Consider the following 6,359-nt stretch of genomic DNA (forward strand, 5'->3'; position numbering starts at 1 on the left):
CTGACCCTGGCTGCTGGTGTGTGTGGTCAGCTCAGTACGTGGCCACTGAAGGCAGCCGGCTCGAGGACTCGTGAAGCCGACCAGGCACCAGTGGTGACAGAACGATGTCAGCAGCTCGGTGACTGTAGGCCATCGTCAGCCCAGTCACGTAGTGATAACTGGTTCAAATGTTCAAATGTGTGTGAAATCTTGTGGGACTTAACTGCTAAGGTCATCAGTCCCTAAGCTTACACACTACTTAACCTAAATTTTCCTAAGGACAAACACACACACCCATGACCGAGGGAGGACTCGAACCTCCGGAGAGAGGGGCCGCGCAGCCCGTGACATGGCGCCGGAGATCGCGCGGCCACTCCACGCGGCATAACTGGTTCCATAGTAAGTTGTTGCATACGCATCATTAGCTAACGACCTGGGGCGAACCCAGTGCGAGGAACATCAGAGCGCAAAGGCGAAATAAGTACCCTAGCGAAGGAATCAGCGCCAGTGACCCACAGACGCAAGTGTGCGGTAGTAGAGTGTTTGCAAGCAGGGCAGGCGGCGGCTAGTCAGCAAATCCCGTGTAGATGCGAACCATGCCCCATAGGTAGGTGCCCTGTAGTCGATCTAAGTCAGCCAGCAGACGGTCCCCATCCGGGAGGTACCCATTCAGCTCCCGACAGCAACAGACCTAGGTGCATTCAGCAACCAGCACAGGCGGCGTCTAGAAGTAGTAGGCTGGATGACCCCATCAGGTCCACGACTGTCGTGGAATAAGTCTCGGAGATGACTGTAGACGATGACACACATCGCATAGCCGAGGCAGGCAGTATTTGTAGCCCTTTGACTCCTCCCTGTTGTGACAGGATCTCATCTCTGATCGCAGCGTCAGGCTCGGACGTCGTGTAATCCCCCTCACCACTGCGAAAGGCTGGATCTCCTACTGTGCTGTGACAACAGTGTTCCGCCCTACGAGCAGAAAAAGGGGCTGGACGTGTCGTAGCGAGTCTCGCTCTAGAGCCAGGGCGCAGATTTCCGTCGTGTCAGTGCAGCGTCTCTACAGCATCAGAACTCAGTGACAGCTTCCTGTTTGCTTAGCCTTGGATTAAGGCTGCTAAGTTGAAAGGTTGTGGCGCAAAAATTCATTAAAAATGACACTTCGTCCAGAAAATACTGCAATGCCGATGACCTGGCTCTAGCTGTACGACACCAGGAAATGAAGACAACAGAAGAGATTCTAACCAATGACCTGTCTGCATTAGATAATTACTTCAAAATCTGGAGACTCCAACCCAGTGTGAGTAAAACAGAAGTGTGTTCCTTCCATTTAAATAATCGGTTGGCGAACGTAAAACTGGAAGTAAGTTCCAGAGGCAGAATTCTTCGCCATAATTGGAACCCAAAATATCTTGGTGTCATCCTGGACAGTACACTATGCTTCAAACAACACCTTCTTAACTTAGCTCAAAAGTTGAGAACTCGCGCCAACATCCTCCATAAGCTATGCGGAACTACCTGGGGATCTTCAGCAACCACCTGGGATCTTCAGCTCTGGACTTGGTGTACTCAAATGCTGAGTATTGTGCACCTGGTTGGATGAACAGTCATCATACAAGGCTTGTTGACACCCAGCTGAATACGACAATGCGCATAATATCTGGCGCAATCAGATCTACTCCAGTTTACTGGCATCCACTGTTAACCAGTATAATGCCTCCTGATCTACGCAGATGTACTGCCCTTATGAGAGAATTCCACAAGATCTCCAGGAATTCTAACCTACATGTGCATAGCGACCTGCCACTTTTAAATCGTAAGAGACTGAAATCACGCCTTCGAACTCTGTGCGATGCTGCTGACATGCTTGCTAAAGATTTCAAACCTCTTGAAGAATGGAAAGGTCGGTAGGAAGCAGTGACAGATGTGTGTCTGCGTAACATCTTCTCAGGTGCTAAACTTCCAAGTGGATTCGACCTACCACGCAAGACCTGGACTACTCTCAACAGAATCCGTGCCGGTCATGGCCAATGCTGGGATGCTCTCTTTAAGTGAAAGAAGCTTCCTAATCCAGCCTGTGACTGCGGGGCTCCATGCCAGACTGTTCACCACATTATCAGTGAATGCACGATTCGAGCCCGTCACGGCGCCAAAGAGGACTTCCTGCTAGCAACTCCAGAAGCAGTGCGCTAGATTGAAGGACTTGATATTCAGTTGTAAAGACAAACTTAACTTTCTTGTGTCTCAATATGTACATATGTATATGTAATTTAATTTTATGATATATCTGTATTATCCATACGCTAAATAATAATAATAAAATCATTAAAAATGTTTCCAGCGGAGTTCATCCACTATAAGGGCGAAGGGTGGACAAACCACTAATTAATGTCCACTTATAGATGTCTGGTATATAATAAAGCCTGTTCATATGATGTGATGATACTTACTCTGCGTCGCTGAATATGGACAAGTGGCTCGACATAGGTTTGACCTAATAAAATTTTAAAATAAAATCTTATTCACCCTATGTCCACTTTTAGTCATCAAAACTAAATTCCTGAAACAGATGTACTTAGCCTGTTCCACGCACACACAACAGTACACTGCTGTGAATGTCCTAAATGATGGTTCGTGCATGTGCAAAAATAGTCCTGCTTCTTGTGTATAGCTATTTGCTCGACCATACACGGATGGGCCAAAACATTATAACCACGTGCTCAATAGCTTGCTTATCCGTTTCTGGAACGAAATACGTCACTGATTCTGCGTATCAGGGATCCGACAGTTCGTTGGTAGGTTTGTGAAGGTATGTCGCATTAGATGTCTACGCACAGGTCATGTAATTCGCATAAATAACGGGCCGCTGACTTGCCTACGCGGTTATGGCGCCTGATAGCGACCGAGATGTGTTCGTTAGGATTTACATCAGGCGAATTTGGTCACCGAAACATCGTCACTTGACAGTAGTGCCCCTCAAACCACTGCAGCATAGCTCTGGCTCCGAAGTACGGACAATTATCCAGCTGAAAGATAACATGTCCGTCGGGAAAGACATAAAGCATGAAGGGATGGAGGTGGTTTGTAACTGTCACCGTGTCTTTCATTACTACCACATATCATCAGAAGCGCAGGAGAATATCTCCCACAGCATAACACTGCTCCCATTATCCTACGACCGTGACTCGCCGCACGTTTCGAGACGCCGTTCACTCCGATGGCGGCTTTTGTGGAGGCGACCAGCGACCTAGTGTAGCAAAAATGTGGTTCATCCGAAGAACCGACACGTTTCCATTGATCAATGGTCGAGTCCCGATGTTCTCGTGCCCACTGGAATGGTAGCTCATGATGTCCATCTGTCAAAATGTGTACACGTAGGGGTGGACTGCTGCGGATCTCAGTGTTCAACAATGTACGATGAACGGTGTGCTCCGAAACACTTGTGCGTGCAACAGTATTGTGCTCTTTTGGCAAAGATGTCACAGATCACTGTCTCTCCTTCTTTACAGAGCAGAGAAGCCTCCGAACCCCACGTTCTGTGAAGAGCTGTGGAAGTCCAACCATTTAGTGCCTAGTGGTAGTTTCACTGTCCTTCTACAAGGTGGCAGTTATTGAAGTATATGAAATAAAATCGTTATAACTTCTGAATGGTTTACGTTAGGACGTTCAAACTGCACTGTTGGCCGCGGGGCATGATGGGAATTAGCGTGCGCTGTATGGTTTGGTTTAGCCACAAAGCCCACTTTTATTTGTATGGGTTCGTCAATAAACAAAACTGGCGCATTTGGGGGACTGAGAATCCGCATTTCGCGATGGCGAACTCTCGTCACCGTCCACGGGTGACTGTGTGGTGTGCAATGTACAGTCACCGAATAATCGGTGCGATATTCCTTGATGGCACGGTGACTGCCGAAATCCAAAGTGACCCTGATTTTGACAAGATGTGGTTCATGCAAGACGGAGCTCGATCCCATCGAAGCAGGAGAGTGTTTGATGTCGTGGAGGAGCACTTTGGGGACCGCATTCTGGCTCTGGGTATCTAGAGGCCACTGGCATGGGTCTCGATTGGCCCCCATATTCTCCGGACATGAACACATGCGACTCCTTCTTGTGGGACTATGTTTAAAGACAAGCTGTACGGTAATTACCCTAAAACAATTTCTGAGCTGAACACAGCCATTCAGGAGGTCATCGACAGCATCGATGTTCCGACACTTCATGGGCTCATGCAGAATTTCTCTATTCGTCTGCTCCACATCAACGCCAATGATGGCAGACATCTCGAACATGTCATAACGTAAATCCGAATATCTGTAGTGACGTTTACACGTTGAATGAAGTGTGTGCAGGGAGTAGTTCTAACTAATTTAGGTTTTTTTCATATATTTCAATAATTGTCACCCTGTGCCTCTTTGCCTAAATGCGCACGACAGTAACACGTGAACATTCGACCAGCTTCGTCGTTTTCGAAACAAGCGTTTACAGGCTCTGCGTAATAATAATCTGTCCTTTCTCAAAGTCGCTTACCTCAATGGATTTCCCCATTTGCAGCTTTTATATTCGCTAGGGTTATCCCCCATCCGTGTTTGCTCTTCTTACATTCTTTTATTAGCGCGTCACGTGCCCGCAACGCAACCAGACGGCATCCATCCTCACGATGGGCAGTGGTCATAATGTTTTGGCTTATCAGTGTATATGAGCAGCATTTGACCTTATTCTTCGTTTGAATAACGTTCTATGTTCAAAATGTAACCAGCTACTTACTCTGCTGCACCGTTCACCCTTCGCTGCCTTGTGGAACTCTGCCTTCCCTCTCATACGCAACGTCCTGTTGACATGGATGACAACATGTGTCATCTGTGTATTGTAATTCTGTCAGCGATAGCAAATGACTTGGAAGAGCAGTTGAACGGAATGGGCAGTGTCTTCAAAGGAGGATATAAGATGAACATCAACAAAAGCAAAACAAGGATAACGGAATGTAGTCGAATTAAGTCGGGTGATGCTGAGGGAATTAGATTAGGAAATGAGACACTTAAAGTAGTAAAGGAGTTTTGCTATTTGGGGAGCAAAATAACTGATGATGGTCGAAGTAGAGAGGATATAAAATGTAGACTGGCAATGGCAAGGAAAGCATTTCTGAAGAAGAGAAATTTGTTAACATCGAGTATAGATTTAAGTGCCAGGAAGTCGTTTCTGAAAGTATTTGTATGGAATGTAGCCATGTATGGAAGTGAAACATGGACGATAAATAGTTTGGACAAGAAGAGAATAGACGCTTTCGAAATGTGGTGCTACAGAAGAATGTTGAAGATTAGATGGGTAGATCACATAACTAATGAGGAAGTATTGAATAGAATTGGGGAGAAGAGGAGTTTGTGGCACAACTTCACAAGAAGAAGGGATCGGTTGGTAGGACATGTTCTGAGGCATCAAGGGATCACAAATTTATCATTGGAGGGCATCATGGAGGGTAAAAATCGTACAGGGAGACCAAGAGATGAATACACTAAGCAGATTCAGAAGGATGTAGGTTGCAGTGAAAAAGCTTTCACAGGATAAAGTAGCTTGGAGAGCTGCATCAAACCAGTCTCAGGACTGAAGACCACAACAACAACATTACACGAATGTTTCGTACTGGTACAGCTGTATCAACAACAAATATTTTATCATAGTACGTAACGGTATGAACTCATGGCTCCATATTTTTAGCAATGCTAGTACCTAGCTACCAAAGCATTATAGGATATTTCCAGAATGAGATTTTCACTCTGCAGGGGAGTGTGCGCTGATATGAAACTTCCTGACAGATTAAAACTGTATGCCCGACCGAGACTCGAACTCGGGACCTTTGCCTTTCGCGGGCAAGTGCTCTACCAACTGAGCTACCGAAGCACGACTCAGGCCCGGTACTCACAGCTTTACTTCTGCCAGTACCTCGTCTCCTACCTTCCAAAAGGCAAAGGTCCCGAGTTCGAGTCTCGGTCGGGCACACAGTTTTAATCTGTCAGGAAGTTTAATTATAGGATATGATCATAAGAATATTTAGTCTCACTTTTGACACTTAATAATTTTAAACGTTTTTACTGAAACTGCAATAACTGAGAGGATGAAACCTCTTTATAAAAAATATTTTTACTTAAACTGCTGAGTCACGTTGACTATACTGCCTCTTTGCTATTTTATCATTTCAACGCTGACCTACAGAATTTGTCCTGACAAACAGAACTCAAACTTTTCCTAATCATTAATTAATCATAATATTCAAGGATAACGCGATCTGACTGCTTTAAAATTAACTCAGAATAATGGCCCTGAATAAGGAGAAATCCTAACAATAACCTATACATTTCATAAGTCACTTTCACAAAAATCTTGATTAC

At 45.5% G+C, this 6,359-nt stretch overlaps 1 non-coding gene across 1 annotated transcript; it reads right to left on the bottom strand.

The window, feature by feature from the left end:
• Positions 1–5,797: 5,797 nt before the first annotated feature.
• Trnas-cga (transfer RNA serine (anticodon CGA)) lies at positions 5,798–5,872 on the bottom strand. The gene has a single exon. It is a non-coding gene; the product is annotated as a tRNA-Ser (tRNA).
• Between the last annotated feature and the right edge of the window lie 487 nt (positions 5,873–6,359).

This window comes from Schistocerca serialis, chromosome 1, assembly GCF_023864345.2.
Source record: "Schistocerca serialis cubense isolate TAMUIC-IGC-003099 chromosome 1, iqSchSeri2.2, whole genome shotgun sequence".
NCBI lineage: Eukaryota > Metazoa > Arthropoda > Insecta > Orthoptera > Acrididae > Schistocerca > Schistocerca serialis.